This window comes from Rhamphochromis sp. 'chilingali' (assembly GCF_963969265.1).
Source record: "Rhamphochromis sp. 'chilingali' genome assembly, chromosome: 7".
Lineage (NCBI taxonomy): Eukaryota > Metazoa > Chordata > Actinopteri > Cichliformes > Cichlidae > Rhamphochromis > Rhamphochromis sp. 'chilingali'.
Genome location: NC_137934.1, coordinates 10,343,791 through 10,370,714, shown reverse-complemented (window position 1 = coordinate 10,370,714; position 26,924 = coordinate 10,343,791). Strand labels below are relative to the sequence as shown.

The following is a 26,924-nucleotide window of genomic DNA, read 5'->3' as shown; positions in this document are numbered from 1 at the left end:
AAGTCATACGCAAATCTCTACACAAGTCTTGTAAGAAGGGGTTTAGTTGTGTGAATGCTTCATGTAGACCAGGGGTGCCCAATCCCGGTCCTCGAGAGCTACCGTCCTGCAGCTTTTAGATGCATCCTTGTTCCCACACACCCGAATCAAATGAATGGCTTGTTATCAGGCCTTTGCCAAACACGATGGCATGCTGAAGAGGTAATCAAACCATTTGATTCAGCTGTGTTGGAGTAGGGATGCATCTAAAAGCTGCAGGATAGTAGCTCTCGAGGACCGGGATTGGGCAGCCCTGATGTAGACCGTGTCCTCATGAAATGACACAAAGCAATCACTGTCATCTGCATAGAATCAAATAAAACCATACGCTAGATAAAGGTTGCTTGTAGGTATGTGTAATTTGCCTAACCAAAGGTTTCATGCCCAAGAATGGATTTATTCTTTATTCTTTTATTGTGTATATTTCCAGTTTTTGTGTTTTTATCTGTTGTACAGTGTCCTTGGGTGCTTTGAAAGGCGCTATTTTTAAATAAAATGTATTATTATTATTATTATTATTAAGAATGGATTTACTCAGTTAAATGCAGTGCATGTCTGGATACTATAAAGATTGTTTCTATTGTGAAGATTGGAACCAAAGGTGAATCCAGTGTTTTGATGGTGATTTGCAACATGTGTAATGCCTTTAAAGAAAACTTCAGAAAAAGTAAAAAGGCATAAAAATGAATTTGTTTACCGACGTTTGACTTCAAATGCATTGCACGGCCTGACATAGCTTTACCTGCCAGGTTGAATTTGGAAGAATTTTGCTTGCATGTTTGCAGGATGGGTGAGTAGATTAAGATGTGCTGCACAAATCCCAGTGACTAGGTGTGAGGTATTAGTCCAAAGCCTTCTCCTGACAGCAACTTTTACCTACAGCCCTTTAGGTAAGCAACAGTCACACACTCTGTCGGCGACTCTTATAATGTCTCGCCACATTATGTCAATTTTATTATTAGATGGCGACCATGAGGGTCTGTTCAAGTGTCTGCCTGTGCACCTTTTTTGTGAACATGGAAACTTGTCCCTGGAGAATTTACATTACAATGCACTAGCTGTGCAGGTGCCTTAGGCGATGGACTTCAAAGACGTATAAGAGGAGTGACTACTTGGCTGTCGGGTCTCCAGCCATCCATGTCTGTGTCACCAAGGGAGCATAATCAAGACCCAACTCCCTCTGTCTATCAGGCAAGTTTCCTCATCGCTTCCAAGCCACCATTGTTCAGCATGCTGTTGGGCAGTGTCATTTTCTTAATCACAAATAAATTATGATTAGATTATTAAAAAATATATATATATATTTCAACAAATACCTGGATAATGATGGAAGAGTTTGAATCAGTGGTATAAATTCTTGTATTACCTATGATGTGTGGGTTTTTTTTAAAAAAATATGTAATAGTAAAGGTTCTTAAAATATACTCTGACGTCTTGTTTTCAGAATTTTGAGTTTAATTTTAGTGTTTTATTGGTCTACCGGGGTTGTCGGTTAAATAAAATAATTTGTGCTCTCCTTGATCTAAAAGCTGGAGCTGGTGACCTCCTCTTAGGTCTTTACTACAAAGCAATATTTAACGGGTTAGGGAGCAATCATAAGCTTAAAGTCAGATATTTCTGTTTCGTGAAAATGTTTTGAATGATGTCCAGCTATAAAGTTACAGCAAACTCTGCTCAAATTGTCACTAAATTTGTGTTTCTTCAGCTGGTGATATGGAAAATGTCTAAGCATTTTCTTGTCTTTCTATGTTTTTAGTCATCCAGGTCAAGGTACTCGTAAGCTTGATGAAAATAGGCGACTTGACTTCTTTAAGTCTTTCAAGATGTTTCATAACACTCATACTTTACAAAGCACAGTTGGCACAGTACATGAAAGGCAAAGAAAGACAACTTTGGAAATTACAAACACTGCAAATAAAAACTAAAGACAGACAGGATCGAACGGACTTCACTAAACGTGGAAAGGACGTGCTCGCCAAAGAGCTAATATCTCCACAACAGCTGCCCATAATGGATCTCATCACAGTGATAAGAAATAATAAGCTAACACAAACGGAAGCAGAGCAAATCAGAATGAAAGTCCAATAAAAGTGCAAAAGTCCAACCTCACCATTCAAGAAAAGGAGCCTATTACATCCCCAAATAAAGACCAGAGCATCACCAGACTACCAGTCAGTGGGGAGGTGCACCATAGTTACTTGTGGGGTCTTCATATGGGAAGACCCCACAAGTAACTACAACTACAGCTACAACTTAAAAGGGAACAACCTTAGTACGGCTCTTACCCTGGCAATACCACACCCTGTATATATGGACTTCCGAAGACACATCATCCGCTGACTTCACCAACAAAGTCCACAAACTTATGCTGACTCCATACAAAGCCATAGTGTCCTTTGATGTTGCCTCACTTTTCACTTGTATACCTACAACCGAAGCAGTCAGAAAAACAACTACAGTAAGGCAGGTCCTTACACAGCAGAACCAGGTTCGAGTTAATACATTGTAATGTTGCTCTTTTATTCTAACATAACTGCTGCTCTGAATCATTAAACCTACTTACTTACTGTCTCATAGCCTAGTATAGGTCAGTAATCCATGCTAAAAAAAAATAGTTGATGCATTCATTACCACTAAGCTGCATTATTATAATTCATTATTGTCAGGTTGTTTTAAAATTCCCTGAAAAGTCTTCAGTTAATCCAAAATGCTGCAGTGGGCATACTAACAGGGACAAGAAATAGCTCATATTTCTCTTATACTGACCTCTCTTTATTGGACCCCTGCTAAATCTGTAATTCAATTTAAAATCTTTCTCCTGACATACAAGGTCCTAAATAATCAGTCCCATCATATCTTAAAGACCCCATAGTACTATATTACCCTAATAGAGCACTTCACTCTCACTTTCTTGCGATTCCTAGAGTTTCTAAAAGCAGAATGGGATGCGGAGCCTTCAGATATCAGGCCCCTCTGCTGTGGAACCAGCTTCCAGTTTGGATTTGTTACACAGACACCCTCTCTACTTTAAAGATTAGACTGTTTCCTCTTTGATAAACGATATAATTAACTCTCCTTTTGCTTTTCTTCAGAGAAAGTCACAGCAGATGGCCGGCCCTCCCTGAGCCCGACACTGCTGAAAGTTTCTTCCTGTTAAAAGGGAGTTTTTCCTTCCTGCCTTCAAAGTGAAATTAATTTGATTGACTGAATAGTTATATATGTGATATACATCCTGATCCAGTTTCTAATCTGTGCTCTACTATTCCAGCAGTATAAGAGACCCTTAGCAGCAGATTAGATCCAACATTTATATATTTATATTTTTTTTTTATATATTTGTATAAAATTAACATTTTGTTAATAAACATTAATAAACCTTCCCCCAGTCGACAATGCACACTTAAAACAGGCTGTAAATAAAAGAATCAGTGAAAATGTGGCGCTCTAAACTGAAACATAACCTGCTCCCGAGCAGGTTGAGTATGAGTAACCATGGTGATTTACCTCGGTAATAAGAGAACCACTTTCCTGACACAGACAACTCTGACTTTAAGTTAAAGATTGCTCACTAACCCCTCTGGTTTCACACGTTGCTTTGGGCTATGAATCTGTTTCGAATGTTGATTAGAACCATGAGTTAGAGGGACACACACACATCTTCTTGTAGCATGCTTTTTAGGTGGCGTATGTTAATGCACAGCTATATAATGGACTGTTGACCTGTCGAGGGGCTATCCTAGCTTTTGCTCTGTGACATTCTGTTATCTGCTAAAATAAAAGACCTGTTTTGTCTCTGGTACATTTGACCTTGGACGTCCTGGGCTCTGTACTGGGTAGCAAGTTCTTCTGTTAACTCGTTTTACTTACCCTAATGCTGGCAGTCAGGCCGACTGGTCACATGAACGTGGTTATTACCTGAATAAGTTAACCCAGGGTTTATCAGTTTAGTTGCAAGTCCATTCAGACGAATAGGGCAGTGTTGCAGCGGCTGACTAGTCACAGACATGGATAAGTCGACTGGCAGCAGAGCGGCTGATTTTACAAAAAAAGACTGAAGTTTATACTGTTTGAAGCAGGGAGACAAGGCCGCATGAAATGCTGACCGTGTGAGTTAAGGTTATATCTGGATGTGCATGATAAAGTTTGCATTCTTATTCTTTCATCTGCAACCCCAGTGGTGTTTAATGGTCTGAGAGCAAGTAAAGAATAAGTAGAACAAAATTAAAACATGGAATTATGCGCTTGAAAAATTTGATAGAAGGTCCACCGGCATAAGCCACGTTTTAGGATTATATATTGAGGCATATTGAATAATAGAGAGTTGTAAAATTGTTTGCAGGTACCAGGAGGAAAAATCAAGAAATAAAGCTGATATTCTAAGAATTTACCCTTACCCCTACTTACCCTCTTACTAGATGTCTGACTAATCTTCCAGTAATTACGATGCAATTTTCCAGAGAACTGATTGGTCATCTCCAGACTTAACCTTCTCCAGAGCAGATTAGGTCTGCAGTATAAATGGGATAATCATGACAATGTATCCAGAGTGCCGTGCCAAAAAGTGTTTGCCTGTATTTAAACTGTTGTAAATGACTTGTTGGCCTATAATCTGTGAAGCATGTGTCAAACATATCTTTCATGATTGATATCGGGTCATTTTGAGCCACAAATAACATTCCTGTAGGAGCTGCCATCAGTTTGTTAAAAGCGACTTTTGTATAACCTTTATTTATCTTCTTCTTGGGCTTCCTCCGAAGGGTGGCTGGCCTCTCCCTTCTTCTCACCCAATTAGAGATGGGTGAGAAGTTCGGGCATTCAGGAGGGGCTCGGAGTAGAGCCGCTGCTCCTCCACAGTGCCTCTTGGGCACCTCATGGGTGAGGTTTTCCGGGCATGTCCCACTGGGAGGAGGCCCCGGGGCAGACCCAGGACATGCTGGAGAGATTATATCTCTCGGCTGGCCTGGGAACGCCTTGGTGTTCTCCTGGACAAGCTGGAGGAGGTGGCTGGGGAGAAGGAGGTCTGGGCTTCTCTGCTTGGGCTGCTGCCCCCCGCAACCCAGCCCCGGATAAGCGGAAGAAAATGGATGGATGGATTTATTTACCCAGGTAAAGAGTGTAATTGAAAGGTTAAAAATATCAAATTTTTAAAGAAAGATCTGACCAAGAGGGCAGCAGAAACAGTTCTAGAAAAATATTTCAAGTAGCCAAAAATTGACTTTTTAATTGTATTATAAAGCAGGTATAATAACTTTTATATATAGCTGTTTGTTGATAATAATCTATTTACCGTTATAAGCAGAGACATTACACAAAGAACACACAGATAAACATCGGCACAACACCTTTTATGCTATTAAATGTATTTTCCCGTAAGATAAAGCTGGATTTGGCGTGCTGCTATGTTTTCTACTTGTAGAAGTGCTTTCTTTATTCCTGCCTCTTAGTAAATAAAAATTATTTAAGATCGAAAATTACCAGAGTCCTGTGCCATCAAAAAATGACTTCATTAACAACCTGCGGTACTGCAAAAACTCTTGAGTCCGCTGCACAGATCGGGAGCTGATTTTCACTCAACTCTGTCGGGAGTTTGAAAAGCCGGGTGTTTTACATTGATTGATCAATCATTTTTTATTTGAAGTGACGTTAATGTTGTGCACACAGTCTGATAAAACACAGTCCTTTAAAATTGAAACGCAATCAGATAGCTGACCCAACAACAGTTTTCGCCCTATAAACTCACTGCAGTGAAGTTTATTTGTAAGAATATAGCGAGAGGGGCCAGACTCAGGGGTAAAAGCCCTGTTTTAAAGGCTATGAGTTTAATGGACTCCAAATGGAGACCCATTGGTTAAAAACACTCTCAAAGAGGCGAATCTTTCCTTCTCATTCTGTGTAAAACGACCTCCTTTCCCTCTTTTACGCCTCTGTCTCCTTTTCTCCTCCGGTGGCCAGGCGGGCAGTTTTCACATAAGCGCAGTTGTTGAGGAGGGAGAGAGAGAGCGCGCTCTGGGCTCTATTGTTTCATTCCACTTCTCCTTCTGTTTCTCGACGCGTAAAAACTTTGCGGAGCACCCTCCCCTCTGCTTCCCTCCTCCCCACCACCACCTTCTCCTCCTCCTCCTCCTCCTCCTCCCCCTTTCCCTGCGTGCGTAATTAGTTGGAGAGTGTTTGGAAACTTGTGATGGCCGTGAAAAAAATCTCACTTTATTTCTGACACCTGTTGCTGAGAGCACAGCTCACAGCGCAGCGAGTGCCACTCTTTTCTGTCGGGACTTCTGGATACTGTCAGTCGCAAACCTCTGTACATTCCCACAAATCAACTTTTTTCCTTTGTTCTTTTGCTCTTTCTTTACTCAAACAACGACTTTCGTGTGACATCGAGGAGTGAAAGTCAGACTGTGAAGCGTGCTGCTGTGGGATCTTCCCGAACGGGATATCTCCTTCCATTGAAAACAGCGATCTGTCTGCACTTTCCCAACCGGACAGAGAGTAACAATTTTCGGTCGTTAGCGCTTCTGATGGTGGGTGGAGAAAGTTTTCTTGGACAACCGATCAACGACGTTAATCCAGCACAACACACCAGGTAAGAGCATTCGTTTTAAATACTTTACGAGGTGATAACACAAAGTACACAATGGGAATGTTAGCGGTGGATTTCAGGTGTGTGGTTTAACTTTTCAGTGATTGTGCCATGACTTCTGATAGTTTTACAGTGTCATGTTTCTTTTCTGACTTTGATCTTTGTCCCACAAGATGAGGAAACTTTAAAACTCAAACTTTGCAAGAGTGGATGTGGTTTTCAAATCATAGATCTGAACTTGAAATTTCGCCGTTCCTGCGCTCTCTGAACAGGACATCTGAAGTCAGTGTGAAAACATTTGGGACTTTGTTCCATTTGAACTTTTTGTCCCCTCGATGTTTCCGTTGTCACAGTCTACTTGCAGAATGGGCTTATTTCATTGAATTTGGCTTGCACATGACAGTGGTGAAATGCAGAGTGTGTCTGTTTCTGCGTTTGTGCGTGTGCCAACCCCATCGGCCCAAATGAAGGCAGCCCTCTCGCTTTGCGGTGCAGACCAGAACTATTTTGGTCGAAATGTTGCACAAATGTTTCTCTCAGTTTAGAGAAATTGCTCTGCCTTCATCTGGACCAGAGGACTGGATGGCATCTAAGTCCGACTGTAACTGTGAGGGAATGTTGGTTCACCATTTAATTTTGCTACCCAGCGCAAAACTCATTGAACCAGGAGTCTCTCCCTATTTTGCGCGAAAGTCTTGGATGTAGCAGCTGGAATGTTATTTTTTTCTTTTTCTTTTTTGACTGAATATCTACCTTATGATACAGTTTGTGGCCTCTGAATTTAGTGTCACAGCTGTATTTTCGAGACCAGCTGTGCAATCAGCAGGTAAAAATGCATGGAAATGGGAAACCATAGCAGACTATCCAAGTTTTGAATAAAAAATTATCTTTTTTGTGTCTATAAAGGGTGGATTGTTCATTAGTGAGATCTAAATGTTCCGTAGCACTATGAAAGTGTATTTAAATGTCTTGATAATATAGATTATTGTGTCCTTATGTAGAAGTTTCTGTGTGTGTTCATGTTAATGAGACACTCACTGACCTATGCACTTTCAAGTTTTTATGGTGACTGTTGACCACTAACAGTGGGAAAAGTAAACCATTTAACATAAAGAATAGCATCTGGGTTAACCTTATTGTCTAGTTCTTCACATACACTTTCATCCCAAATTCATGGATAACTTTAATATCCATTAAGTGTTCTCTCATAATAAACTCCTTAAACTTTAGCTGTATAGTCTAGCAGTGTTATTGAGGCTGATGTGTCTTTTTCATTCCTTACAAAACAGAAATAAATTCATACTCATATTTCAGCAGAATCAATTGTGGCACATTTCTGTTTAAAGGAAAAAGAGAGAGGATAAATCCTCAAACTCTCACATGTCCACCTTTGGGGTTGTGTCACGAAGGACATCCAGCCTAAAAAAATCTGCCAAATCAGACACATCCATCCACTGTGGCGACCCCTTGTGAATAATGGAGCAGCCAAAAGCAGTTTATTATCATTTATAAAGACAAGTTAGATTAACTGGTGACAAATGCAGCTTGGTGTTGTAACCGAGACATGTTTGCAAGAAGGTGACCTAGCAGAGGATGATGAGGTTTTTTTTAACCGTCTGCCTGGGATCTGAAAGCGGGCTCAGATCAGATTCATGTTCGACGATGTTATGGCTGCAGACGAGCTGAGAGAATGTCGAGGTCGTCTCTGGCAGTGACGTCTCCGGCTCACTTTGTGTTTCTCATGGTTTTAAAATCTGAAACCCACATGAAATGTGGCCCGAGCCGACAGCCGGGCTGATAAACCTTGCAAGAGGAGAGGGTGTGTGTGTGTGTGTGTGTGTGTGTGTGTGTGTGTGTGTGTTTCAGGATAGATAGTAACATTAGATGTGTAGATAGGGGTGCTGAAAAGTGTTGCTGTCAACAAGTTAGCCATTAGAGAGAGATAATCTCTCTTCCTCCGCCCTCCCGTCTCAGTCAACTTCTGTTCTTTCTCTTCCATCCCCCTCACTGTTTCACTCAGGACCTTCATTTTTCACGTGCCTCATCTATTCTTACTTTTCTTCATGTTCTCCACTTGGGTTTGGTTTGGGTTTGGTGAGCAGTGAACCAGACTTTTAGACTCACCCGATTTTATGCAACAGTAACATGTGGAAACTGTGGAGCAGTTAAAATATACTTGGGTGCCAGCAAATCTGTATTCTGAACATCTTCTCATTCATTTACCTCTCTCCGCCTGTCTGCCCTCTAACTGGTGAGAAAGACCTTTTTTTTAACTGAAGCGCCTCTTGAGTGTCTCATCCCCTGGGACTCGGTAATTAGGGAAGGGGAGTAAGTGAGTATGTGTATTTGTCTCCGCACTAGACATTTGAGAAGATGGCTTGTCTGCAAGCACAAATGGGTCCTCAAGGTCATTCAAGAAGGTCTGTGTGTGTTTGTGTGTGTCCCACGTGCTCAGAAGCAGTAGATTTGGGAATGAGTAATAGGAATTGGGAATATTTCATTAAAGTGGCTGTTCAAACATGTGATTCATGTAAAGTGAAAATAATCAAATTTAAGTTTTTGAATGGATTGTCTGCACTCAGTGTGTTATGTGACACACGTGTGTGTATTTCAGCCTTCCAGGAGCCATAATGACTAAGTTGGACTCTCTCTCACACACAGATGGTGGTCAGTTTGAAGAGGATGGCCTCTTCGGCTCTCTAGCTGAAGAGCTGCTGTTTTAAACTCTTATTTCTGATTGGCTGTATTGAATCTTTGGAATTCTTCTCAGCGTGTAACCCTCCAGTCCTCCCCTGATGTATTTTTGATTTCAGTGAAGAGGTTTGCAACTTACTCTTTTAAAATTTAAAAACGAATTGTGTCGCGAACCGAGCGACACATTTTTTTTTTAACAAAGTTGCTTTGTTTTGTAAAATAAATGCCCTATAAAATATTAGCAAAAACTATTTTGTCATCCCAAAATTCCTCATTTATGAGAGGTGTGAAATGAAGATTAGCATGATTTGCCACATTAGCTGTGTGCACATGATCTCACGGAAGTACATGTTTTTCCATTGACTTGAGAAAAATCTTACGCCCAACGTGGGGCTCGAACCCACGACCCTGAGATTAAGAGTCTCATGCTCTACCGACTGAGCTAGCCGGGCTGCATGGATGATGCACAGACATGCTGTGACTGATTGTAATATGACATTACAGTGCTATTATTCACGAGCACATCGCATGATATCGGTCATGCGATGTGCTCAGGTATGGTTAAAAAAAAAAATCAATAAGCATAAAAGACGCGCAACTTCTAGGTCTGTTTAGTGAAGCCTACATTCTGTTTATTGGACACCAGGGGGCGACTCTTGTGCTTGCAAAAAGACCATTGAAAAACAGCCATTTATCTGTGACCTCAATGAGTAATTTCCTGATGTATTTGCGCCCCCAGGCACTAGTTTCAGGTCATATCGTGCAGAAAATTCAAATGGTGACGGTGAGAAAACTTTAAAAACAGGACAGGAGGACCTTACCGTGGCTACATGCATCGTTTGCACTGCGGTACAGTGTTTTAAAAATTACTTATTAATGCTGTAGTTTTTAATAAGGCTGATGCTCCAAAAAGTTCTGTACTACAAGGTGAAGGCAGTGCGTGTGTGTGTGTGTGTGTGTGTGTGTGTGTGTGTGTGTGTGTGTGTGTGTGTGTGTGTGTGTGTGTGTGTGTGTGTTTGGCCCTTCTGAGTCGACGGTTCAGGATATGACATGATGTCATTCGGGGCAACAGGGTGGAGTGAGATGGGGTTAGAGCTTGGCTCAGATCCCGACTCCAGCAGCCCTAAAAATGTGTCTGACCAGCAAGTATGTGACTGGCCCCGCTTGTCTGTGCGCTCGTACGTGTGTGAGCATGTCAGCCTCAGTGTGTCAGCGTATGCGGATGTGTATGGTCAGTGGTCAGCAGCTGTATGCTAGCTGTGTCCTATACTAATAGTAAAAGTGGTTTATTGGGCACTTGACAGGGCCTGAAACCATTTTATAAATCCGGCGGCTGGTACAACGGAGAGAGACGCACACCATGCCGCCACAAGACACACAACACCAGAGGAGCTGCAGCTACTGAGCACTGTTGTGTCTTAACTAACTAGGAAAAGGAGAAAATGTCTCTCCTCACCATAGATTCACATGCTTTCAACCCATGACAATAGAATTTATGATGAGCCAACTATGAGTATAGACTATAACTCTTAGTATTAATTATCAGTTTATTTCACTTTTGAAGAGACTTCAACTTGCGGTCGAAAAATGAAAGCAACTCAGATGTGGCACAAACTGCAGTTCCTCTTATAGCCACTTGAGGCAGGCTCCAAAAGTGAACCAATGCCCATAAACTCAACAGTTAACATGAACACCTTGTGAAAATAGCATGTTTACAGCCTAGTACAAAGAATTAGCAAATTCCCCCCTTCATAATAACCGTGTGATTTGTTTAAAATTCACCTATTTTGATGATGCAGCTTAAAATCAGGGCGTGGGTGCTTTGATCGATTGATGTACTGTTACAAGCAGCTGTAGCGGACGGCTGTCTGCTAACTGTCACCTTTTGCTGGGTTGTGTGTAAATGTTTGCTTCAGTTTCGGTTGGTGAAACTAGTATTTACAAAACCAACAAGGCCAAAATGTTAACATGAAACCTTCAAAATGTAGAAACCATGGAGCCTCATCTCATTTAGAAGCCTTTCATTAAAATCCTCTATCATCAAAAGTATCATTTGTCAGTGTTGTGGTGCATAGTGTGTAAAAGTTGCCAACACTGTGCTGACTCAATAACTGCAGAGCTCCAAACCTCCTCTGGCATTAACATCAGCGCAAAACAGTGCGCTCGTAACTTCATGATGTGGGTTTCTGTGGCTGAACACCTCCTGCAAGTGTAATGTACACGAGCACTTCTTTCTGTACGGCATTTCATCATATCGACAATGTTTTATGTAATTATCTGGTAGGTGTTCATATTGTAATATTGTTCTTTGGGACACTCAAATGTCTAAGTCCGGTTGATGATGTTTAATGCCTGTGTATGGTTGTCGTGACTGGTTGCTGTACTGGAAACAGGAAACCAGAAGTTGTCTCCTTTATCTTCACTTTAAATTGACCAATTTCACCTTCATATATTTGTAGTTTTTTCATATGCAAATTAAATGCAAAAAAGTTTAAACTGACTGTGAAACTGTGTATTTTATAGTTCTGTGTAACTGAGAATTATCAGTGTTCGTTTACTTGAAAATACATCAAGACATCAGTGTTGGAAACATTACCCTGCCCTCAGTTTGGACCTGCAGTCTGCACACCTGAGAAAGTTTCTTGAAATAAAACTGTGTTACCGCACATACAGTAAATCTAAACAACACATTTTTCATTTTCCCTTCTCCTCAGTTGCCCTGATCCAGCACTGATAAAACTATCAGCAACACACCTGCACTGAGGTTGAAAGCCAGTCACACACATATGCGCAGGATATAGACAATACACAAACAAAAACTCAAACAAGCATTTTATTTAGCACATGCTCACTACAGTAGGTCTGTTCTCATTTCGTTTTAACTCTGTCCCGCTTTCCTAGTTTCCTCTTTGTTTGTTCTCTTCGTCTCCGTGTGCCTCGGTACTTCTTTGACTGAATAGTGATTCAGTACTATTTTGGCTGAAACCCTAATGAAGGCGTTTTCTATTTTTGTCAAAAAATGTACAACGAAGATTAAGACTGTCACACTCATGAGGCAGAGCAGTTTCCCTATTCCCATTTTTAATTAAAAAATATGTCAATGTACTGTTAAAAAAAATGTCCGTCAGCATGTGTGGATAGTGATAGGACTGAGCATTAACCATAGGACTCTATCCAAGACCAGTTTGACATAGTAATAGTTGTTTGAGCTCTTTCACCTCTTAATTGATTTATATTAACTTTTGTTTATAAAAGGGCATTGCAGTTAGTTCTGCTCTTTATTATTATGGCAGTCTTCTACTGTAATACATCATTACTGCTGGACTCGGTGTACGGAGAGGTGCTCTGCATTCTTAGAACCAAATGTCTGTTGTGCGGACGGCCCATCATTCTCACTTAATACTGTTTTTCAATTATTTGAAGTCTACTCTAAAAAGATTCTCGCCCAACATGGGGCTCGAACCCACGACCCTGAGATTAAGAGTCTCACGCTCTACCGACTGAGCTAGCCGGGCTGTAGCACCAGCTAATAGTAGGGAGTAGGGAGTTTTTCCTTGCCGCTGTCACCAAAGTGCTTGCTCTTAGGGAGTCATCTGATTGTTGTCATTTTCTCTGTATTATTGTAGGGTCTTTACCTTACATAAAATGACCTTACATTACAATATAAAGCCCCCGGGGTGTGTTGTTTTTGTGATTTGGTGCTAGATCATCAAAACTGAATTGAATAGAAGGATAGCAGCAAGAGTGATAGTGAAGAAAATGCTTTGTCAAGAGACTGCATGCCACCGATTGGTTAGTCAGTGGCGTCACTCGATGAGTCATAAGAGATGCTCCTTCACAAAAGTCAAAACCACCATTTTTGAAGCACAGCAATGGCAAAATGGCCACATAAAAACAAGCACCATGGTCCCTAAGTCTGACAAAAAGCCGCAGGAATACCATCGTTGCGACGTCTTCCATTGTTGTGTGTCTGTGGCATACATATGACATCACTTTTGGCCACGGCGCTATAACCATGCACATCAGGTGGTACCCAATTGAATGGAAAACGTTTGAAACTGAGTGAAAGCACAAGTGGAAAAGGCCTATTAGTTAGAGGGTTAGATGGCGTGGACATGTGCAGGGGGTGTTGTGTTCTAAAATCTTGCGCCCAACTTGGGGCTCGAACCCACGACCCTTGTTGTTGTTGTTTAATGATAAGTTTTGTTTGACCAGTTTCTGAAAAGGTATAAATCGCCCTGTCCTTAATCGGCTTGGAACTTTTTATTCTGATGGAAGTGTTTAATAAACTCTCTTAGAAGAAACTTGCTTAGAGGTTTGATATGCCCCTTGTTGTGTCATTAAGATGTTTAAAAAAATCAAGTTTTTCACACTGATCTATTTTTTTGGCCATGTTACCTTAGATGACCAGACACAGTTCGTGTGTGTGTGTGTGTGTGTGTGTCTGGTGGGTCGCTTGTTTGTTGACCCTTTTTGGTCATCTCACTCTGGCTGCTGTCAGCCTGTCAAAACACAGCAATGAATGCATCTGTTCACATCAGCAGGGTTTTCCTTTGCACACACACAAACACGCACACCCCCCAACTTGACTCCCATTTGGAGGATGCGAGCTGGTTTACAGCAAATGCAAAACATTTTCATAAAATTGATAATGAGCACTGTTTCTGATGGATGTAAAGGGAGATGGATGAAAGAAAGGGCAGAGGAAAGCACAAGTCCAGATGAAGAGAAAGAAAGAGTGATGGTAATGAGTGAGGTTTAGTCAGTCAGATGAGAGGAAACTCTGCCTCTTACTGGTGAAGATCTGCTACTGCAGCACATCAAAGGAAACATGAAGGGAATAAAAACGAGAACACAAGAGTGTTGTATGACTTAATAATTGCAGCGCTGTGTTTTATGCATCACGGATTTGGATCACTTTGCAGTCACTGCGGTTTTCTTTGTGCTTTGCAGAATTGTAAAAAATATATAAACCGCGTGGAATAAAGAAAGTCAGCTAGAGAAATGGCAACAGATGAATTCAAATGATCCCTTCACCATCGCCGGGTTTCGCTTGTTTGTGAGTCTTACCGCATAATAAAACGCCGGCGTATGATCCACAAAGTCTCACAACAGTGAGTTTCAAGCTCTTACAACTAGAAAGGCTCCTCACTCTCCGTGTATGTAGGTGTTTTTTGAATTCTTGCTATTTTTCATCTTGTCTTTTGATTTTCTGTTTTATGCAAAAAATCATCCTTTATTTTTTGGTCTCTTTTCACTCTGTTGTGTATTTTCTTCCGTGTGTGTGTGTTGGAGGAGTGGTTACAATATAATGAGATTCCCAGTGCCCAGGTGTTCTTTCTAGATAATTACTGAGTGTGTTTTTCTGTAGCCAATCTCTGAACTGAGGCAATACCAAATCTGTCAACACACCCACACACACTCATGGGACGAGGGCGAGGGGCGGGGGATTAAATCAGAAATTTATTCCCACTACCTTGTTTCTGATGGCAAAACAAAAAAGAAAAAAAGAAAAAAGAAAGAAATGTCATTTTAGTCGTGAATCTTTGTTTTGTTCCCTCTTTCTACCTTTTTCTTCAAGAATTCCTTTATTTTCTTTTTTCCCAGTCTCTCTCCTCTGAGCATCCTCCTTGTGTTTATTGTACACTCTTGCCTGCAGTGTGTGTGTGTGTGTGTGTGTGCAGAAGGATCAACAAAACATTAGTGCATTGTCTGGTGGGAGGGGGAAAAATCACAGAGCGAGCACACGACATTAATTTACACACAAATACGTGCGCAATTTTTGTTTTTCAAAAACACATCCATCACTGATTGGCTGAAGTGATTTATTAGGAAGTGATTGTTGCTGAGGTTTTGTAGACTGGACAGACAGGAGCAGAGCACTGCATTGCGTTATAAAAAAAAGAAAGAAAAAAGAAACAGGACACTGACTCTTTGCCAAATGAGCTTTCTGGATAACGAGGAGACTGTTTCACCTATGTTTGTCCACTTTCTTTGAGGTTTTATGACTCCGGGCTGCTTTATACCCCGCACTGAACATCAACAGAGGCCAGGGCCTGCAGTTAATTGAGTAAATTGTTCACCAACATCATTTCACAATGCTAAAATTAAAACACTGTCACTGTTTAATCCATTTCTTTAATGAGATTGTTAATGAAAAGAGGAAAAAAAAAGAGTTTGAATTATCCTTTAAACGAAAATCAAGACAAAGCAATCTCTGCAAACGCTTTGTTAAAAAAGACAATTTAGTGACTGTACTTTGGAGTGCATTAACAAACTGCAGTGAAACAGTAACAATATCCTAGCACTGCTTCATAAAGCTGTTGGCAGTGGCTGTTTTGGGCAGCAGCTCACAAACCTTTTAAACCCTGCTAATCTTCGGGCATAAAGGGTTAAAACACTTAGCCCCTGAATTTTTTTTATCCTGCATATTTTAACACATCCGGCAGCATATATTTCACATCAGTGTCTGCCACTGCTGAGCTGCCGCATTGTCTGTCAGGCGCACATGCTGCCTGAATCGAGATCAGAATTGTGTTTGTCATCACCTTCAGTTAATGTTCAGGGGTCTGTCGTGTCGTGGTGCAGTGACAGCAGGACCTCGGCTTAAAAAATGCCTTTATATGAAGCAGCCTCTTGCTAAACGGTCATTCATCACGTTTTACACTGTCACAAGTTGCTTTCTTGTCTGTAACATCTGAAGTTTATCACAATTTTATGGCGCTGTTTCGCTTTATAATTGTTTTTTATGTGGCTTTACGAGCCACAGCTGCCATAAATCACAACGCTCTAAAGCTACAGCACTCAAATGTTCACCGTCAGAGGACTTTCTGCTGGTTTACAGAGGCTGAAGTTTTCAAACGAGCTGCTGCTGCAGTAACGGTGAACGCAGACAGAGGGCACTGCATCACTGGGGCTCCTCTGTGATATACTGGACACCTAACAGAGCAGAAGAGAGGGAGGCTCGGGCAGGGGTGAGAGGTTAAAGGGGGAGATGAAAGGATACAGCAGGAGGGAAACTGAGGGAGATAGGAATGCGAGGACAGGAGATGGAGGAGATAATCAGTGCTACGAAGAGATGGCAGTTGAAGGCGGCATTTAAGCGCTGGTGTGAATCCTCCCCCACTCGCTTGCCCATCGTCCTCTGTGGATTTCCTTTTTGTCCTGGTCACTTTGATCAAATAAAAATCGCAAATCGCAGCTATTCTTCATACAACCTTTCTTTACTACATCTTCCTCTCTTTCACTACCACTGCCTGACCAGTATCCTCCTCCCCTTCTTCATTCCCATCATGCGTGGTTGGGTCCAGGCCATTTGCTTCCACTCCAGCAGGGCCGTACCATTAGTGACCAGCAGGGGAATTGCATTTCTCTGCATGCAGCTGGTTACAGGTGTGGTGATGCTCTCTCTGTCATTCAGTCTCTCTCCATTAGCATCAATTTAAGTGCAGTCGCCCATACAGAATGCACATCAAACAGGAAATAAGATCAGTCAAGTTTAAGGAGCCCAAAACAAAGGTAGAAGGTGTTTCTGGCCGATGTTCAGCCTGTAAGTTTGGTTACTGTTTATCAAAGCCTTTCCTTATTATGTAATGTCACTATGGACATTTAAATCTGATGTAGTGTAGTCATCAGGAGCGCTACATTTACAATCAAACATCAAAACAATTAAATTATTGGTTATATCTGTAGAAGGGAGGTTAAACACAGAGGTCCAGAGCCCTTGGATGAAACAAAAAATTTCATTCTCTCATATGATTTCTTTTTTACTTCATCCACCTGCGGTCTGCCTGCCAGTTCCTCTGAATTGTCTTCAAATTTTCATGGTCCTGTTTTTTTAAATCTCATGAGTTATGGCTTGTTTTGATTTTGTTGTTGTTCTATTGAACTACAAACATTGGAAAAAACAAACAAACCACATATTCAGTACGAAAAGCGAAGACTGGCTGCAGTGAACCCTTTCTATTGTTTTTAACACTGAATTTCACTTCAGCTCTACTTAACTCTTCTCTGACAGAAAGGGCTCACAGACTGGTGGTGCCACACCTTTCTCTGCAGGTAGATTGGCCATCTTGGATGACAAAGGGCTTTTATGAGAATGTAAGGGAAAGAGGGATAAAGAGCGATGACAGTGAGCTCTAACTTTTTTGGGCTTAAAATAGCTCCGCCCAACGTGGGGCTCGAACCCACGACCCTGAGATTAAGAGTCTCATGCTCTACCGACTGAGCTAGCCGGGCTGTGTGCTTGATCTGTGTCTGAACATGAACATAGACAACTAAACTGGAGCAGTTACAAATTCAATCGCCTTTTATCCCCAGTGTTTCTCTGTCTCTATCATTGCAGTTTTTTGCTCCTTGTCTTCCCTCCTGTTTTCTTCACAGTTTCCACCTTTGCATTGTTTTCCCCACCTACTCATAGCTCATCCCTAATCAGAGAGATCCCCTGCTGTGCTGTCCACTCTGTGAGTTTCTGTGTTTTTCCAGTGTGGATTCTTTGTTTTTCCCTCTTTCTTCCTTTATGTGTTTTGGGAAATTTCTTCAGCCACAATAAAGGTTTGCTTTTGTTCAGTATTCAGTCTCCCCTTGTCCTCCATTTGGGTCCTCCGCAGCACATCCTGACAGAATGCCCATTATCAGTTGTTATCAGTCCCATACACATTGTCAGCTCAGTTGGAACAGCAGTGCTTATGTAGGAGATGGTAAATGTTGTAAGCCTGCTTGCATGCTTCACGTGGTAAAGGCATTTATTTTAACACTAAAAGCCGCTATTTCTTCATCTTAATAGCATCTGAAAACAAAAGTAAACAACTTAATGTGATAAAATATAATGTGAATAAAATGGATCTTGAACCAATGTGTGATTGTCCAGCATCCAAAAATTAGAATTGTGTTGCTATTTTAACCTGGAAGTACCTATTTTATCCACAGAACAACCACCGCTGAGTGAGGTGATAACTACTTATTTGCAAGTGGAGGAGCCATCTACAGACTATATGAATGGGACTGATAGCAGCTGATAGCAACTGGTTATTCAGCACGCTGATAACATTCCAAATGTGTGCAATAGAAGTTAAATTAACAGCACTGCATGTTTCCCCCACTTTAATTTGGTAGCAGTTATTTCAGCCCACTCTCATTGCCAGAGCATGAAATACTGCAGTGTTGTCAGAGTTGCTGGAGTCTCACAAATACCTAAAAGGTGTTGGGATCCAAACTTAACAAGCAAGTAAAAGCAGAAGTAGAAGGTAAGTAAAAAAGTCAAACTTCATGTCTAGCAGGAGTTTGTTAAAGTAGAAAACCCAGAAATGGTAAATGCTGGATTGAAATTGACAGTCTGATGGGTTTAGGGCATGGCCTCAAGAGGATTTTTTTTTTTGTATATCTCAGGATGTTACATGTGTGTACCAAATGTCATATATCGGCATCAAACACAGCAGTTGGTTTCCTCCATAGCAATTTGCCCATTTTGCTCCCCCCCATGTATGAAATCCATAAAACCTGTACATTTTCTGTATATTTTCCTGATACGTGTGTAAAATCTCCTGACTTTTCCTTTTGTAAACAATATTAAATTGAGCAGTAATTGTTTTTGGTATCTGTACAATCGTTGCCTGGCTGTTGGAGGGTTCCAGGGCTACCCTTTGTCACCAATTCTGTTCATAATCTTTACATTTCTAGGCAAAGCCAAAGGTGGCAGAAACCTCAGGATTTTATCTCTGCTCTTTGCAGATGATGTGGTTCTGTTGGCTTCATCACAAACCCACACCTATGGTTACACGGTCGGGAGTGAGAGACAGAACAAAATCTCAGATGCAAGTGGCAGAAATGAGCTTTCCCCAAAGGGTGGCTGCCCTCTCCCTTAGAGACAGGGTGAGGACTAATCGGCCTCTATATCGCCACATCGATAGGAACCAACTGATGAAAGCGGTAGTGCCGCCCCCACAGCATCAAAATGAGAAGAGGCAAAGCTGAGATAGCTTGGACATGATTGGCTAGTGATATATTAGCAAAGGGCATTAATGCCAATGACAGGGGGTTGTTGTGAGGATACAAAGGATGGGGGGTGATAGTGGTGATATGGTCCAACTCAAATTAATTTTGTTCTAAAACAGATGCGCCCAACGTGGGGCTCGAACCCACGACCCTGAGATTAAGAGTCTCATGCTCTACCGACTGAGCTAGCCGGGCTGTACAAGGCGCAACTCTAGGTAGTTCAGGCCTCAGACCGGGATGTCTCCGGGGGCTTCTAGGGTAAGGTGTTCCTGGCATGCCCTTCTGGGGAGCAGGTCTTGGGGCAGACCCAGGACACGATGGTGAGATTATATCTCTAAGCTACTTTGGGAACCCCTTGGTGTTTCCCTGGACAAGCTGGAGGAGGTGGCTGGGGAGAGGGAGGTCTGGGCTTCTCTGCTTAGGCTGCTAGCCTCCCAGTATGGACTTCATATCTCTTTAAAAGTGGACCATCCTTTCTAGGTGTGCAATATTGCAGTAGCAAGTGAATCATGGCCGCATCTGACAGAACAGCAGCATGTGACTCCTTGGGATTGGAATATTTTGCTCATTTATGAGTTTTTTTTTCAAGTAATAGTCACTCCAAAAAATTTGACAATACCCACAAACTGTAATTGCAGCAGTTCTGAGACAGTTAACGGAATCGCCTCGCTTACATCACTAGATTTTCTTGGTGTTTGCTGAATTTGCTGCAGAAATCAAAGTATTTCTGACTAAATTAACCAATTAACAAAAAAAGACTGTAGATACAAATTTGAGATGTGTTGTAATAAATGCAGAGTGATTCTTTTGAAATATAGTTAAAACTTTTACTGTCGTTTGAAAAACACACACACACACACACACTCACATTTTTCTGTTGAACACACGCCGAGTGCTGCACAGTAAACTCCAGCTAGCAAAGTGTGACTCATCAAAAATCATTTCTTCTTTCTCTGTCGTTGCCTCTTTTTTCTCTGCCTGTCAACAACTCCCCTCCTCCTTTCTTTTCAATCTTTCTTCCCTATCCACTTTCTCTGTCCCACCCCTCCCCCTATCCACATCATTCGATACATACAAACGCACACATGCGCACCCCTCCAGCTCTTCTTCAGTCCTGCCTAACTATTCTGTGGGCACGGTGCCCAGGAAGCAGCACGAGCAGGGCAGAGAGCTCCGGGCTGAGCCCCGCAGCCACACTGGCACCCTGTAAGCCTAGAAAGCAATAGGAGCAGAGAATGTGTAAAGCAGAAGCATTGCGAGAAAAGAGACGCAAGGAGCGGATTTTAAAGGAGGAGAGGGTGAAAAAGGGGTAGAAAAGTAGAAGTGCAGAATCGGGCTGAGAAAGGATAAAGAGATAAGAGGATGCAATAGCAGGGGAGACATGCAACAGAGGAGAGGATTAGAGATGGGGAAGACAAAAGGAGATTAGAAAAACAGATAGATCAATAGACAGAGAGACACAGAGAGAGGAGGAGGAAAGATGCAGGGAGGGAGAATGTGTGAAGCAAGAGAGAAAAAAGAGAGCCGGGCAGACAGCCAGCACTCCCAGGAGAGATAGGTCAGAGCAACGGACATGTCTCCAGAGACTATGTGTGTGTGTGTGTGTGTGTGTGAGTGTGTGTGTGGTTTGTGTGAAAGACAGTGGCAAGAGATGGAGGGAGGAGGAGAGAAGAATGCAGAAGAGGAGGAAGAGGAGAGCAGCGGAGCGTATAGAGAAAGAGTGGGGGACTTGTATAAGATACTGTCGTGAATGTCTGAAATGCGACCTTGGAAATCTATATCTTTGCATTTGTGTCTGTGAGTTACAACTCGTTGCTGGCACTAGATCTCTAGTTACTGCTGGGTATTATTAGACAAAGGAAGCTATCTGAAGCACAGATTTAGCATACATTAGTACATTTTAACACATGTGTTTATTGATTGATTGACCTGTCGTTTGCATATCACAGTGCATTTGAGTCTGATGCTAGACGCTGGGCTGTACCACCCTGTAGTTTGCCTGTGAACGAGAAAATAAAGCACCCTGATCCACGTCTGGGTCGAAGCACAATATTTGAGTTGCAATATGAGAGAAGCTTCAAAATTTTAATTCATGTGTGTGACACAGAGAGACGGTTAGGGATGCTCAAGCTCATCTTTCTCGACCAGTTTGGGGGGGAAAAGGCAATAGTTATATGAAACTGTAGAAAAAGGGAACAGAGGAGAGAGGCTCAGTGCATCATGGGAGCGCCCACAGCAACCCTGGACAACTCAAATCTAATGGAAAAATAATAAATCAGTGACCACAGCCAAAGGGATTCAAACTGAATTTTGGCAAATGTGTTTGCTGCAAGCAGCCTGCTCAAATGTGATTGGTCAGTAGTTCTCTTAGTAGTAGGATTTATTAATAAGATAATAGGTTACTCAAAAAAAAAAGAAAAAAAAGAAAGGAGGCATCCCACCTGATGTGCTGAGTTGCTAACGTTGCACCCAGGTACATATACAGATGCAAAAGGACCCCTTCTGTGTGTCTGGTATGCCAGTGGCTTTAGCTTATTAATTACACAGGCAGGTTTTTAAATGTTTTAACTACCAATAAGCAGAATATCCAATATCACCAGATAAAGAATTATTGTGTATGTATAAGTTGTCAACTACGCACAAAGTATCAGTATGAATGTTTTTAATGTCTAAAGATTGTGTATGCATGCAAGGCCAGTCCAGGTCATAGAATGTGCTGTATGTGTCAATAACAGTGAAGGCCGTGGGATTACATGACCTTGAATTCCACATGTATCTTACACACACACACACACACACACACACACACACACACACACACACACACACACACACACACACACACACACACACACACACACAGTGTCAAACACAAAGCCCCATGAAATCCTCAAACTCCTAGGGGTCTTTATGAGGCTCTTGCTTTGGTCACGGAAGGACAGGAGGAAATAGGCTGATGGTCTGTGGTTTTAAAAAGAGCAAATATATCTTCAGCACAATACATTTACATGCTGCTATTATTGCTTGTTTCAAATAATATCCAAATTTCTGTCTGAATAACAGCCAAAGGGGAAGTGTGATTATTAAAAGTGTGTTTCCGGACACGTATCGAGAGAAAGTCTGCGTACATGAAAAGGAATAATAGAAGAAAGGTATTAATGAGTCTGAAAAAGCCTGGACATGTGTTTTGTAGACTCGCGTATTTACATTATCGTGCTTTTCCCCCCAGCAATTTTCAAAGCGAGATTCGGCCTTAGAGCGAGCTTCCCTTTGCTTCCTTTAGTTTCTGTAACTTTCAGGGGAAATGGGGTAAACACTGGCTCCTGCCACCCACCATGCTAATAGACCTTTTTTCCTAGCAGTCATTTTGACATGTAAACACAGGTGATACTAATGATGCTAACTGAGGCTCTGCACCTAACGAACAGAACCTTCATTAATGTCATTGGCAACACCTGTGTTTTCATGTTACTTTATGTCAAAGTCTAGATGAGCTTTCCTAATTACAGCAATGTCCAGTGTGGCTGCGTCAGACATTTGCATTTGCACCTGCACCTCTGTCGGGAAAGTCCTGGAAAGTTTAGGCCTGCAGTGCGCGCGTGTGTGTGTGAAATTAGCTTACGATTACGACTACTTAATATATGAAAATCATGAAGTTTTTGTAAAAATTTGTATATGTATTTTTAGAAGATCAGCCTAAGAGACGGGTGAGCAGTACAGAGATGTGAACCGGTAAAGAGGAGGGAAGAATTTAGGTGGTGGTTGGGCCCTGAGATCTCAGTTTCAACTGCTCCGTGTGTGTGTATGTGTGTGTGTGTTTGTGTGATATCCTGCATATCAGCTTGTTTTTTGGACACTGGAGTTTGTGCAAAAACTGTATGTTTGTGTCACATTAAAAAAGGAAGTGTTTGTGTGTGTGTATTTTTTATTGTAATCAGTATAGCCTATACACTTGCAGCGCATGTGTGTTATCTGCATAATACTGGTCTATATGTATATTCTTGCATTTGAGCTTGTGTATGTGTGGGCTGCTATCCCTTTTATGTGTGTGTGTTCGTGCGTGCATGTGTGTGTGCATGTGCCATGAGCCCCAGTGAGATGCAGCAAGCATGACGGAGAATGACAGCTTGATTTATGGCGAGGCTATAAGTAGAATGACTACTGGTAGAGGAAGAGAGTGTGAGTGTGTGAGGGGGGGAAACATGATAGAGAGAGGGGGAAAAGGGAAGATTGGAAAGGATAGATTGTGGATGGAAAGAAGGGGAGATGGGGGGGGGTGACAGGAGGCAAAGGGATGCAGGGACAGGGAGCGAGAGAAAGAGAGATGGTCTGAGCGACAAAGCTAAAAAGGCATTGGACGAGAGAGAAGATGAGTGATGGCGGGTTGCCTTTAAAAAAAAAAAAAAGAAGGGAAAAACGGAAAAGGGTCAGAAAGGGACTGATTGGGATTTTGTGAGAGGCTCTGAGTTTCTATTTGCATATTGCTTAAGTATGGCAGAAAAAAAACTGAAAAAACATGACCCAATCTGCAAGCTGCATGAAAAGACACGTAGAAGAGAAGGAGAAACAGGAGGAGGGAAAGTTTAGCTCTTGTTTGCGAAGGGTTAGTACGTGTTGGTTTAATGACACAGTGCAGTTCACGCAGTGCAGCATGCTCGATAGCAAAAATACATTATCTTCACAATTACATTTACATCTTTAGACGTTTAGGGGATTTTGTTATGCAGAACGGCATATGCAGAGTGCAAATGAGCCTCAGTTCCCTGATCAATAACACTGCAAAGCGAACAATATCCAGGAGAATATTCAAGCGCGCCGATGATTACTGTGAATGTCATTGCAAGCTGTGAAATAAAAGATGTTATTATGTTACATTTTAGCGCTTTAATGCTTCATTATTAGTTTTGAAGATCCTCTGCTTGGCTGATGATTTTAAAAACCACGTTTTCTAATAGCATGGGAGTCGTTTCTGCAAGGGCTTTGAACGGATCTCATACAATTTAACCTATAAAATGTGTTCATTAAGCCACCGCAGGTTGGATAAGGGGGAAAAATGTGGCATGAAACTGAGTTGCATGAATGCCGGTGCCCTGATATTTGTATCACTCATAATTAACCTCTTAGCAACAACCAGGTGTCTGGTGACCCATCTAGAGTTGGGTTAAGGTTTGAGTGTGGTTCATGTCAAGATCTTTTTATAAAAATGTCACCTATTTAGAACTCCTAAATGTAAAGGTTTTTAACAAGAAAAAGGAAGGATGGAACTTCTTTTGAAATTAAACATCTTCTGGTGTCTGAAGATTAGCCAATTTTACACATGACTAAAACAAAACCCTAAAATTAGATGGGTCGTCAGTAAGATTATCTGCATCCTGATTTATTGTTAACGCTTGATAAAATTGTGGGAAAATATAAAGTGGGGCATGCCAGAAAAGGTTTGAAGACCCCTGTCCTAGCCATAATCCCTACAAACTAAGATGTTTTTATTTAAAAACTTTGGCACTCTCCACCCAGACAAGTATTCGGCACAGCTGCAAAAATATTCATGGTTGATGTAAACAAGATAGCACAGCATTAGTTGCACATAGAAAATGCTTGAGAAGACGAACATCAAGTACTGTGAGTAAGGAAAAGGTAACACCAGACATGTCTTTAAATGTAATTTCATTAAATCATTAGTTATTACATGACCAACCGGTCATGGCAGCTGGCCGCCCCTCCCTGAGCATGGTTCTTCTAGAGGATTCTTCCTGTTAAAAGGGAGTTTTTCCTTTCCACTGTTGCCAAGTTCTCGCTCATTGAGGGTTGATTCGATTCTGGGGGTTTTCTCTGTATTATCATAGGGTCTTTATCTTTTGTTTTGATTTGGCGCTATGCTTAGGCAGAAGATGAAGTTGGACTTTTACAAAAAACGAAAACACGTGTACGTGTCCCAACACTCTTTTGATCAAACTTTGATGACACTGCTACAGAGGAGGATTGGGGTCACTGACAAAAATCTCTTTATGGGTTGTCATTCAAAAAAAGTACTTGTAACATTTTATTATGTAATGGATTATGTTACTTTCTGAAGAAAGTCATTTGTTACACTATTTGTTACATTGCTTTCCCCTGGCGCCATATCAAGGGCTGGAACTGCGCCATGATTACTAGTTAGAAAACCTTAGGTTACCGTCCCACAAGCTGACACAAATCCCTACTCTAATGATGACACACGTTCGGTTAGTGTGAAAATAAAGCAATCCCCACTATGTGTCTACTGCAGAAACATGTTCAGGTCCAAATACAGGCTACAATGCTAAAAGCCTGACTGCTCATCACTGCCTTTGTTGCTACTTTAAAATCAGTATCTGGCCTCTGGGCTGGGGTCAGCATACACTCAGCTTTGCAATCAATCTGTGTTCGTGGCTAGCTGTTAGCATCTGTTTGTGCAGATGTTGTTTTTTGTGCAATAAAAAAATAATGTCTACACCTCCACTCCTCAAAAGTTTCAGACTGCTCCACCATTTACCTCCTCCCTGCACACAAACCGAATTCAAGTAAGGCCATAATTGTAACTGTAAGGTAATTACTGAATTTAGTACAGCAATGCACTGTATTACTACACTACTGAAAAATGGACAGTGTTGGGTGTAACGTTTTCCAAAGCAATCCTGTGCTAGATTTAACCTCAACAGAAGAAGCCATGGGAATCGTAAAGGAGTACATACACAAATAGGAGGACATCACTGTGTGAGCCTTGCCTTAATTTTTGTGGCTGCCAAGATCGAATCAGGGACTTTACAAGGGTGTCCCCGTAATTTCTTTCTAACAGCCTCAGCTTGTGCCCAAAGGCTAAAACCCAATCTGTGAGTTTTTTCAAACCAAAACTGGGTCAGCAGCATTTCTAGAAGTTTCTGTCTTATGTCTCCAAAAGATTTCTGGAGTAGTGCAGATGTTAGGTGTGAACAGAAGAAATTAGAAGAGCAGAAATTAAGACCTTAAAACAAAAAAGTCAGTGTTAATGTGTTCAAACTTTTAACCCTTTGATAACCTCAACTCCAAAACCAGGTGAAAAAAGTGAGGATTTTTGTGCGATTTCCCTTTTCTTTCTTTGTCTTCACATTGCACTTTATTGCTTTGGTCTTTTCATTGCTGTACTTTCTTTTTCTCTTTTTCCAGAGGAAAAGTTGTAATTTTCTACCCTCTGGTATAAAATAGAGGAGTGTTTTCAGGGCACAGAGCAGGGACGGGGAAGAAACGACTGTGAGAAATATGAGCAGGAGAGACAGATAGAGACAGAAAGAAAGAGAGAGCGCAGTCTTTGATCTATCTCTTGGTAGGAGCTGGTCTTGGCATGCAGCCAGAAAACCCCACAGCGCACATATACAGACACACACACATATATATGCACACACATTTAGGGCTCCAGGGCTTTGCTGATTATTTCTACTGGGAGGATCAAACACGCCTGCCCCCCCCTCCCCTAACCACCCTCCCTTCTCCATCCTCCATCCATCTATCCATCCATCCTTCACCTATCTGTCTTTTTACGAGACCATCTGTCCAGGCATTCATCAGGCACCCCATCCATTCTTCTATCAGATGGAAAGATCTGATCTAAAAAAGCTAAAACACG

The 26,924-nt window shown here is 41.6% G+C and overlaps 1 protein-coding gene across 4 annotated transcripts in view; it reads left to right on the top strand.

Moving 5' to 3' along the window:
- Positions 1-6,240: 6,240 nt before the first annotated feature.
- wnt5b (wingless-type MMTV integration site family, member 5b) overlaps positions 6,241-26,924 on the top strand; it is an 83,659-nt gene continuing 62,975 nt past the window's right edge. For all 4 annotated transcript variants that reach the window (XM_080887082.1, XM_080887080.1, XM_080887081.1 and 1 more), the window contains exon 1: positions 6,241-6,622. The gene's annotated coding sequence lies outside the window, so the exon portion shown is untranslated. The remainder of the gene's footprint in view (positions 6,623-26,924) is intronic.